The following is a 12,031-nucleotide window of genomic DNA, read 5'->3' on the forward strand; positions in this document are numbered from 1 at the left end:
GCCGCCACTCCCCCATATCCGCCGCCACTCCCCCATATCCGCCGCCACTCCCCCATATCCGCCGCCACTCCCCCATATCCACCGCCACTCCCCCATATCCACCGCCACTCCCCCATATCCGCCGCCTCTCCCCCATATCCGCCGCCTCTCCCCCATATCCGCCGCCACTCCCCCATATCCGCTGGCACTCCCCCATATCCGCTGGCACTCCCCCATATCCGCTGGCACTCCCCCATATCCTCCTTCCCCCATATCCTCCTTCCCCCATATCCACCTTCCCCCATATCCGCCGCCACTCCCCCATATCCGCCGCCACTCCCCCAGATTCGTCAGCACTCCCCCAGCTGTGTTAACAGCTCATAAAACAACGTTGCACAACGTAAACTAGTCCATGGTCATCAACAGGTTGGAAATTCCTACTCTATGGAACAGATGCAACACCAGACAACTGCTTCATTTGACAAACAAGGTTCCTGTCCTTCTACAAGTGTGTAAATGCACGCTAATCCCTCATCTTGGCTTTGTGTGTTATATCATCAGGTCAGGTTGGGGACCATGCGCTGTTGCAGCGCGTTGCCATACCCACCGCTCGGCAAAACTCCTCAGGATCCTGGCCAGCGACCCCCCCCCCCAGGCAGATACACAGTCCAGTCCCACACTCTGGAAATGGCCATCCATCTGCCACAGCCAGGTGTTACGTGGGCGTCCCCTCGGCCTGTCAGCAATGAGGATCCTGCGAGCCGGATCACCCTCAGGGAAACGCGCCACATGGCCATAGTGCCGTAACAGACGCTCCCTCACAATGCAGGTAATGTCCCTCATTCGGGACACAAAGTCAAACCAGTGGTACCTAAGGATTCTCCTTAGAGACACAGCACTGGAGTCCAGTCTTCGTCTCAGTTCACTGGATAGCGCCCATGTCTCACAGCCATACAGCAAAACAGGGAGCACCAGGACTCTAAAGACTTAGACCTTCGTCCTCTTGCAGAAATATCAGGAGCGTCACACACCCCCTTCCAGCGACCCCATAACCCCTCATGCTCTCCCAATCCATCTGCTGACTTCAGGCATAGTGCATTACTCTGTCTCTGAGTCATGGCGTGGACACGGTAAGGAATTATAAATTAACTGGAGGAAAACATTAAAATGAGCATTGCTCTGCCATCTGTCCCACCTCCAACAGTCTTTGTCCTGTCTTGAGAACCGTTTTGAGTATAAATGTTGCCTTTTATGTGCTTTGAGATGATAGATTTGGGGCAAACATAAAGCACATCACCTTTAGACCTTAACCAAGATAATGCATAGAAGACGGATGGATCAATTGATTCATGGACGGATGAAGAACATTGCATCAGACCAATGTATCTCCAGCATAGACTGGGCATTGTTAACACTTGTTGACTTTTCATAAAAGCCAGAAATAAAAGGATCCTCCTTCTGGCGCTTAGATCAGGAGGAGTATAAGGTGCCTCGTGGGGCTTGTTTGAGGCGCATGCCTGAGGTTACAGGCATCTAATGGAGCAATTATCAGCAGCGAGAAAGAGCAGGTGGATCAGCAGCTGTGGAGATCAGCTGAACGTCTGAGGAGCAGATTGGTTTGACTTCACTGAGCCAGTTTTATGCTTCTGTGTTTCTTTTTTTAATTTGGGCCACACAGGACTATACTCTATTGCCAGGTTTCTTTGATCTTCAGGTTTTTTACAGAAGAGGCATGACATGGTCACAGCAGAGGCTTTTAGGAATCTGGTGCCTCAACATCTATGTTCCAGCTGCAAGGTAGCGAGACTTCCTCGATGTAAATCTACCCACAATGTAACACAAAAACAATGACATGTTACAAACAAGGCTAGTTGAGGCTGTAAGGAATCTATGGTGATTCAAATAACCATTCTTTACCTTGAACCTTGAGGTGGATGGACGACAACAGCAGAACAGAAGATCATATCCACTTCTTTCAGCTAAAAACAGAAAACTGAGCCTACAGTGGGCACGCGCTCACCAGAACCGGACACGTGAAGATTGGACAGACATTGTGTGGTCTGCCGAGTCTCAAATTCTGCTGCTACATGCAGACTGTCGGGTCAGAATTTGGTGAAAACCACATGACAGCATGGATCCATCCTGCCTTGTGTCAACAGCTCAGGCTGGTGGTGGTGATGTAATGATTTGGGGAGTATTTTCTTGGCACGCCCTGGGCCCCCTGATACCAACTGACCATCATTTAAATGCCACAGCCTGTCTGAGTATCGTTGCTGACCACATACATGGCTACTTCGAGTAGGATAATGCAGCATGTCACAAAGCTCAAGTCATCTCACGCTGGTTCCCCGAGCTTGACAACGATCTCGCTATACTTCAACGTCCTCCTCAGTCTCCAGATCTGAATCCAATAGAGAATCTTTGTGATGTGGTGCAATGGGTGACTCGCTGCATGAATGTGCAGTCGACAGATCTGTTGCAATTATGTGATGTAACCAATGTCAACATAGACCAGAATCTCTACAGAATAATACCAGCACCTTGTTGGATCCATGCCACATGGAATTCTGGCTTTTCTGAGAGCAAAGGGTGTCCTGGCCAGCATTAGAAGGGTGTTCCCAATAAAGTACTTGATGAGTTTATGTTTGAGAAGGTAAACTATTATTGTGCTGTGGTTTGGTATCAGAATTTTTTTCATGTGTGAGCTGGCTGAGGGCTGACCTCCCAGCTGTGCTGCCAGTGAGCCTGGACAGAAGAAAATGAGTTTTAAGTGTCTCCATGCTTCTCTAAATTGTCCTGCTGCAATGAGGCTGTGAAATCACACGGAAATTTTGAGAAGCCATAATTGGTTTAACACCCCATGGTATTCTAATATACTCCCACCTAAACGCAAAGTAAGACCCACAAAATCCTTGTGTGTTAATGAAAACAGCTGTATCCTTAAAGACAGGGCTAATTAGTAACGCTATCCTGCTTAGTCTAATCAGAAATTATGTCGCTGATTTACCTTTGCTCCACACAATGGAAGTATTTTGTAAATTCATGCATTTCTATTCCAGTGTTCAGCATTTCTACATATTAATGAATTAATAAATAATATTTCACTGACAAACAGTTGTAGGGAGTGGCGTCCTGTCTTACACTGGCATCCCGTGCAGGGTGTTCCCCAGCCTCGTGCCCTGGCCTGCTGGGTATTGGCTCCAGGCCCCTGCAACCCTGACCAGGATAATCGGCTGGAAGATGGATGGTTGGATGGATGCTGGTGCATCACATCACAACCACGTTCATTCATTTGATCTATGAGCAAATTACAGTCTTGTACAAGTTGGGCACTTTTTTCCACTGATCTGTATAAGGTTGTAACAGAGGCGCCCGTAGGCTCTTAATCTGTTTCTGATCGGAAATCCATCCATCATCCAACTGCTTATCCAGTTTGGGGGTGGGGGGGGGCTGGAGGCTTATCCGAGGCAGAATAGGGCACTGGCAGGTACCCGACCTGGACGGAATGTCACTCTGTCAGAGGATACACACATGCGCTAAGAGAAATTCAGACACCAAAACTGCATGTTTGACTGCAAGAGGAATCTTGCGCCACTCAGGGAGAACATGCGATCTCCCCCCACTCAGACACACACAAAAATACAGCAGGGGGTGGAAATAAATCCTTTTTTTAAATTTCTATTTAAATAATAGCGTTAGACTGGAGAAAGATGCACGGATTCCCCCGTCACCACACATTTATCAAGGGCAGGCAGGGAGGGACCGTCACCGCAGAACCTGCCACAGAAAGGCTTTGGTGGCCAGTGATCAGTGAGACGGATGTGAATGTCGTTTGGTATCGGATCCCGAGGCTTCGTTTGCCAGCCTGCCTACTCTCCGGCTCCGTTTGTAGCTCAGAGTTTTCCTGTTTCCACGGCGCAGACAGAGTCCTTCACCAGCCTCCCATTGGAGGATCCGGCCAAGACCCTCAGCTGAGACGGAGACGCCAGATCGCGCTGCCGGGCAGAACTCACGGCCTTGGGTCTGGAGATAATTATGAGTGATGAGATGATGAATCAGGAATGTGCTCACGTCTGATCACTTCAGCAGAGCCTCCATGAAAGATGTGGACACTTATTACGTTACCCCAGATACCATCTTCCCAGCTTCTACAGGAGCCTGTAGACCTCTTGTCCAAAAGCTCATTTTTTTGCATCACGTCAGTTTTTGAAATTTGTAAAGTTAAAAAGTACATTTACTTCCCACTACTTTTCCTTTTATTATACATAACTGTGTAAGTCTGAGGTAATCAAAGTTTAAAGCTATTTATTTATGTAGTAAGTGTATATTGGCTCAGAAAAAACACAATTTAACATCAGAACATGCAAATTAACAGCACAATAGAAACTAACAGGAATTTCTTCTGTTCTCCAAAACATCACCGGGATCTTGTCGGATGGCTAGACGAACGTCGCTTCAGTTCCCAAACCTCGGGGGCACCTCAGCCATTCCATGTGTTTGTTAAATTTTACCAGCAGCTCAATTAATTCATTATTTTAATTAGTTAAATTACTCGATGAGGAATTGATTAGCCCAATATGGTATGCTTGTGGTTGAGTAAAAAAAAAAATACAGACACATTCGATGGTTTCTGCAAATACTGGGGTGATTTTAGGAGAGGTTTTCAAATGGCTAAGCTGACACACTTTGACAGACATAAAAATCGTAATTTTATACCAACATGAAGATCATTTATACATCATTTTCTTTGAAAGAGTTTTGCACCGTACTGTATATTATTATATTATTAAAACAAATAATATTATTATTATTAATAGTATTTCAGGGTTATTGATTCGGTGTCACTGTTGCCTCACATACAACTAAACTCATCAGACTGTGGATTCTCAAAACCAAAATGAATGGTCATATAAACGGGGGTGGATTGAAGCTCAGTGGGTTAGGGCTCTGTGTCTACGGTCAGAAGGTTGTGGGTTCAAATCCCATAGCCAGTGGAATAATAATGTCATGGCTGGACCCTTTAGTAAGGCAGCCACTTTGGACAATGGTGTCTGGGAACTATATACCTAAGCATCATGATAAATGAATATACTGTTAGAAACTTTTATTTGGACACCTAAAAGAAACATGCAATATGTGGACTTTAATGAACAGGTTTATTATAAATGTCTATAATTTAGACAAAGAGGGATGTTTTATTTCCCCTGTAACACTGCTTATTGTGATGAGGCCGGTCTTTAAGATCGTTGCTCTGCTGACTTTGAGCAGATAGCCTGACGAGTCACTGACTGGCTACTTTGGGACTATTCTCATACCAACCCCAGAGCTGAAGCCTCATACTTTGTCTGGGTTTCCTCTCGGTTGTCCTCCTACAACACCAACACATGTGGCTAAGTGTGATTGATGTCTGTCATTTTTTTATACAATTTCAATATAAATTAAATTATTCAGGTTCCTTACAAACATCTACTGGATAAGTGCTTGGATGGATGTTGTACATTTGGTGCTACAACTTCTCTAGATATTAATTGTATGTATTTATTTTTTATGACTACTTCAAGGTAAATCATCACAGCCACATATTTATCACTGATTTTTAAACAGTGCTGGGCCGTTTATTGCGTGATTTCTAAAATAACATATAAACTATTCGAATTTTGTTGTCCCAAGCTTTCAAAAATCAGTTTTTCCAAGTTTATTAGACTTGCATGGACACCATAAATGGGAGAGAGTAAAATCATTACTAAAATTAAAACATGCTTTACACTATAAATCGTTTGCCGCCAAAGATCCGTGATGTATACGGTGTGGTGAGCTATGACGCTGCCTCAAAGGAAACTTTATTGTCACTCAGTTCTGTAAACAGTTAGGGTTACATTAAACTGTGGATTGAAGTAAATTGTAGCACAGGCATGTCTATAAACAGTGGAGGACCTATGATTTAATCCCTTAATGGTAGACTATATTTTCATCCAAAACAAATTGAAGCTTTAAATCAAAAGAGCACGACTGGACAGAGACTGAACCCTCCTCCATGTGTGATGTGTTTTCAAAGGGAGGGCCGTAGTTTACAGAGAGGTTCACGCTGGGCTTCGTTTCCTCTCGTGTTTTCTCTGCATCCAAGGGGATTCTGGGAGAATTCTGGGAATGATGCAAGTGGTGTTGAAGGATTAGAGCGTGTTCCTCTAGTCATGCTGCCACAGAAGGACAGCTCATAAACACGTTTTGTTAAAGTCAGGCTTCTCTACGGCTGCTTTTCTCACCTATGCTGAACGAGGAAAAGTATAAAACAGGGTGGGATCCTTGCCTTGTTGGAGGGCTAGGTGCTGATATAAGCATTTACCTGGTCTTCATTCCTGTTTTAATGAAAACCACATTTCTGGATGGTCCTTTTGTCTACAATTGTCAAGTGAGTTAGAGGCCCTTGGAGGACGGTTCCTGGGAAGTCTGTTGTGTTCTGGGTAACCTAAGGAAGCGGGTGATGAATGAGCCCAGGTCTCCCTGGTAGCCAGAAATCTTTTCAAAATGTTCATGTCGTGGCAGCAGAGCACTCAGCTTTTCCAGGGGAAGAACTTTCATGAAAATAAGTCTCCACTTGACCACAACTGCCAGAATAGCTAGAACATGATTGTGTTTTCAAGATGTTCTGCCCTACCTTTGAGTTACAGTATTTCCAGTAGTAATGCTTCCTACAATTAGGCTGTATTCACCTACAGTTGATGCTCACACATTTCTGCTGGCAACGATGGCCGTCCCATTGGCACACAGCCCATAAGGTGGTGGACCCCTCACTTTTTAGTAGTCTGGTAGTTATGATTCCTAGTCTTTCCAATTTATGTCACGGGATAGATTTTGGATACAGATTTGCTGGTCTTACAAAGTCTATTATAAACCCTAACACCTCTAGATCTGTAGATCTATCTTCTTTTCACTGCCACTGAAATTGATTAAACAACTTATGAAAAAAGATGATTTATATATCTAGGCATCACTGGACCAACTTCAGCTTTGGTCTGTAGCCTGTTGCACGTGTACAGTGCTTTAATTAAACGTAATGCAGTGAAACATCTCCTCTTCCTTAAAATGATTCACCATTTATATTAAATCTAGGTCCACTTCTGGCCTGTTGCCTGTTGGCATTGACTGGAGCTCAAGAGTGGATGGCCATTATTATAGGATGTGAGAAATATGAACGGTCTGTCTATCTGGCCTCTGGAATATTCCTTGTACCTAGTAAATCAGAGCCACTTTGTAATTGAATAAAAAGCCAAAACGAGTGGACTACAGAGCGGTAGTCAATTCAAGCTATTAAACATACATGCATTTGAGAGCGGTAACTGGTGAATTCCTTCCATTCGTTATAATTTTCCCACCAGTTAAACAAAGAACTGGCTTACGCTGACATCCAAGTCAAAAGTCCTGACATCAGCACGATCCCCCATTTTCCTCATAGTAGCAATAAGCTACATTTATCTTCAGTGTTCAGTGCTTTTTACAAATGTCCTCAAGTGTATATTTAAAAAAAGGATGTTAAAGAAATCATTTTGGTGTTGCACTAGGCATAAAATAAGAATTATACAGTAGGGTAAGACTTCAACTGCGACGGGTTGGCGCCCCATCCTGGGTTATTCCCTGCTTTGTGCCTGCAGCTTCCTGGATAGACTCTGGACCCCCACGACCCTGCATAGGACAAGTGGGTAGAGAAGATGGATGAATGGATGGATGGACTGTCTTAAAAAGGGAGGACACAATAAGGATGTTATTAGGGCTTTTGGGGTTAAGAATCAAATACAAACACAATACAAATACAAAACACAGGCATTTTGCGCTTAGTAAACAGGCCACTGCCAGGAAATATGATGGGTCTTGCATCTGCAGAGGGGACTGCAAGGTTTACCTAAAAGACAGGGGAGAAGCTTATATTTTAGCTTATATCAGATACAGATGATGAGATTCCAGTTTAGCTAACTGCATGTCTTTGGAAACACACCAAATGTGGAGAACATGCAAGCTCCACAAACAGGAATCAAACCTCTATCCCTGGATAATTGAATTTTTAATAAAAATTATTAATAGTTAAAATGATTGTTATTGCTGGGATTAGGGTTTTCCCATAGAAATGATTGGACAGTCCCCACAAAGATACGGTTACAGATGTGTGCATGTGTGTGCGTGCCCCATGTCAGTGACTGGCATTCCATCCAGGGTGTTCCCCGATTTGTGCTGTGTGTCTCCTGGGGTGCCATGTGACTCTGTTGAGTAAGCAGTCAGATGGATGGATGGATGGATGGATGGGTCGATGGATGAATATAACCTGCAGTAGTCAACGAGCCACTAATTAAAACACAAACATGTACATAAGTCATGAATAGCTTGTTATCTTATTACATGTTTACTTCTGTTTTACATTATTTTGTTCAAATATGCCCCCCCTGTGCACCCTGTGATGGATAGCATTGTTTTGGAAAATTGTCAGTGCTGGATTTTGATTTGGAAGAAGTAATTTCATTAAACATATGAAAACATCTCTAATATGGTAAAATACGGTTTTCATTAGTAATGTATTATTTGTGATGTCAAAATGATTGCTGATATTATTAATCTTATTTAGTATTCATTTGTTATATTTGTCATACAAATATTATACGCTCTCGAACGTCTCCTCTGGCTATATTTGTAAAGGATAACAACACAACATAATATTAAGCTGGCCGTGGCTACTTGCTTTCATAGGGACACAATTGGTTATGAGGACGAATGGAAAGAAGCTCTATTTTAAGCTATGGACGCAAATGAAACGCGATGGTGTACGGGCCAACCTGGGAGAAAAGTACAAGATTATAGAGTACTGTATAAATAGGTATCCTTCTATTAGCTGCTGGTACATGCAGTGATAAATATAGTTTTAATTGACTTTTGTCATTGCAGTGTGATATAGTTTTTGGCCGTCCTCTTGCTTGTCACTCTGAATGTAGTTATTGCGACGTGGCAGTAAAAGACATTAAAAAAACTATTTTTTTCCTCAAAGTACCAATAATCAAGAATTTAAAAGCCCTCTTTTATATGAGAATATATAGAAGAAAAAACATTTAACGCCGAATCCGGTTTTACCAAACCCGAGGTAGCAATTTTTTTTTTGACGAAATCTAAATGTACATTTAACCGATACTCCGTCCATGGAAATAAGCCTATATTTAAAAGGTTAATGCCACAGCACATTCTTTTATGATTAAAAATGTCACAGATCTTATTGTGATAGATGTTCAATGCTGTGCTCTGTTCTCCTGATCCTGTGATAAGTCACCGCAAAATATTCCACGTTTTTTTTGTTTAACTCACTGAATGTGCAAAACCTTGATATTAAGCGAGGACGTGGCTAATATATCGCGTTTATGGATGCGGATGAAGCGAAGGAGACCAGCCCGGAGGCTGATTCATGGAGGCTGATCGGCCCGGCCGGCGAGCTCTCCGGGAAAAGGTGCCGCCTGATATATTCGTCTCTCGGCGGTCACTCGGATATTTGTCTTTTCCATGTGAAAGGCGAGTTTTTCGCCATGGATGCCCGCTGCGCGCACTCGGGTAGGCGAATTGCACAATGTGCACCATATTAAATCCGATTTGCAATTCGGCAGAATTTAGATAATACTTAAAGTACGTCTGTTTAACCCAGATCGCGGCATACGTAGTTGAGAACTAACATCGTTTAGTAACACTAAAAATTGCACTTAATTGTGTGCGTCCCAGCCAAGTTCACCTTTAAATGTATACGCTGTGCACGGTTAGTGTCAGTTCACGGTGTATATTAGCTATAATGCAGAACAGATGCATGAGGCACAGGGGCAGTGTTACAATTTGGATTATACGGCGTATCCGTTTTAAACATTTCCATTTACACGGACCAACACGTCGTTAAAATTGCCAGTCCCTGTTAAATCAGAATGTCCATATATAATACGGGCACTGTATTAACATTAAACGTGCTTGTTTTTTTTCTTTTATTCAATGCGAACCAGTGATCGGTGTAAAAAAATTCTGTCTGTTTTGAGCATGCTTGGTCAGGAAAGTTTAAGTAGCACCTTTAAAAGCCATCCTGCTGGAATAACCGTGAAATAACGTTTATGTGGCTCCCGATCGTTAATCGCTTTATGTATTTCATAGGGGGACCGTTGTGTGACGGTGATATAGAGGATGCTGATGGTATTCTCCGGGTTTACTGTCCCTGGCATGATTATGACTTTAATATTCGTACTGGGGCGTCACAGACTGGATTACAGGTGTGTATAACGATAATCTCCAGGTCCCCCTGCCTTTTTCATCTATTTATATATGCTTTTGCTTACATAACAAACGCGTGCCTTGATCTGCACACGTATCTCCATAAAAGCAGCTTGTATCCGAAGCCGTCATTACAAGCCATATTAATTTAATTTACTGGTTATTAATTAAATTAATGTACCTTTAAATTAAGTCCACTGGCAAAAGGAAAATTTGGCTCAATGACTGAATGACAGTCCTTGGCATTGGTTCTGTGCATATTATTGTGCCAAAAATTGATTGCATGTTTGGTACTTCATGTTCTCCGTGAATGTGATGGGCTGGTCAGTACAGTTCTCTCTGCGGCAACACTGAAGTTAGCGCACTGCATTTACCCATCAGGGATTTGTTTGTTACATCACCTGTTCCTTCACAGCAACAGGTGCACCGTGTCAAAGTGGAGGACGGCATGGTGTACGTGCAGCACCCGGCCTTACTCTCCCTGCAGACCTTCTCGCCAGGCAGGAAGAGCTGACATCCAGACCGAAATCCCTGCACCCTGTGCTCGGAGATGGAGTCGTGCATCTGCTCAAATCTGAACTGTTTCGTAAGATTTTGTAAAGTCTATCTGAGGCGATTCTGTCATTACCTATGACCCCCGTAAGGCTTTTCCACTTGAATCTGTCCGCGTGACTCATGCTTTTACCAAGGCGATTGTCTGACGGGGAAATTACCTCATCCTCACCATTAGCCCCCCCCCCCACCCACCAGTCTATAAATGGCTGGGCATTAGTTGCTCATGGCAACAAACAGAAGATGAGGTTCACGGTTTGGTCTTCTAATTGATAAAATGGTTGGGTACTTGGGGGAGGAATGAGGTCTTACTTTTTTACTACTGAAAGAAGCAGTAGTGAGTAATGCTTTTCCCCGTAGCCATTCCTTTAATCAGGGGATTAGCACATGCAGTGGTGCAGGGGAGAGTTTGAGATTGAGGGGAATGCAGCTTCATAATTTAAGTACAACAGTATGTTTATTGGGGGGATGAATGGAAGCAAATTCAATTTTGGGAGAGGGAAGCAGTTTATGTCATAATAACTGAGATTTTTATCTGTTTTTTGTCATCCATATGTTGTGTTTTGGTGGCCATAATGTCCTCCATATATAATTGTGGGGACATCACCATAGTCCTCTATATATACATATATAAATAAAATATGTATATGTATGTTTGTGTGTGTGTGTGTATGTATGTATGTAAGTTTAGGGTGAACTACACTGTAACAGTGTAAGAACTAAGGCAGCCTCATTGCAGCCATTCCAACACTGTACTAAGTGAAAAAACATCCCTGATGCACGTTGTTCAGTCGGACCGTGAGGTGGAACACTTCTGAACGACGTAGCCTTGAAGCGCCATAATTTATAAAGTGCCGTTTGAGTAACAGCCGTGTTACTGTTGCATGCTTTCTACCCCCAGAAAACTGGCAAATGGTACATCCTCTATTACTAAATCTCACTTTGCCACTTCCATTCTGCCAACAGAAGCTCCTCTTGTGCCCCGTGCTCCCACCACCTATGTTTCGAGGCTCCGATCAGACCCTGTTTTTGCTGGCAGTATCCACTGTATGGATAGGATCTCTGCCCTGTTCAGTACTTCATTAACCAAGAAGTAATTCACTGTGATGCTTCTCATGTCTGTATGTAGATGAATCGCCTGTTATTGCTTTCGGTGAGTATGGTCAGTGTTAAGGCTTGAACATTGCTGACCTGGATCTGTGAAAACAAATTCCTCCAGCGGATG

The 12,031-nt window shown here is 43.2% G+C and overlaps 2 long non-coding RNA genes across 15 annotated transcripts in view; both read left to right on the forward strand.

Moving 5' to 3' along the window:
* LOC111860466 (uncharacterized) overlaps positions 1–12,031 on the forward strand; it is a 48,238-nt gene that overhangs the window by 10,962 nt on the left and 25,245 nt on the right. For 12 of the 14 annotated variants that reach the window (XR_011982683.1, XR_011982694.1, XR_011982687.1 and 9 more), the window contains exon 2: positions 541–808. The exons of the other annotated variants lie outside the window; for them this stretch is intronic. This is a non-coding gene — a long non-coding RNA (uncharacterized lncRNA). The remainder of the gene's footprint in view (positions 1–540; positions 809–12,031) is intronic. 14 annotated transcript variants of the gene reach the window in all.
* LOC111860451 (uncharacterized) lies at positions 9,400–10,688 on the forward strand. The gene is made up of 3 exons (XR_011982697.1): positions 9,400–9,519; positions 10,138–10,253; positions 10,670–10,688. It is a non-coding gene; the product is annotated as an uncharacterized lncRNA (long non-coding RNA).

This window comes from Paramormyrops kingsleyae, chromosome 15 (genome assembly GCF_048594095.1).
Source record: "Paramormyrops kingsleyae isolate MSU_618 chromosome 15, PKINGS_0.4, whole genome shotgun sequence".
Classification (NCBI taxonomy): domain Eukaryota; kingdom Metazoa; phylum Chordata; class Actinopteri; order Osteoglossiformes; family Mormyridae; genus Paramormyrops; species Paramormyrops kingsleyae.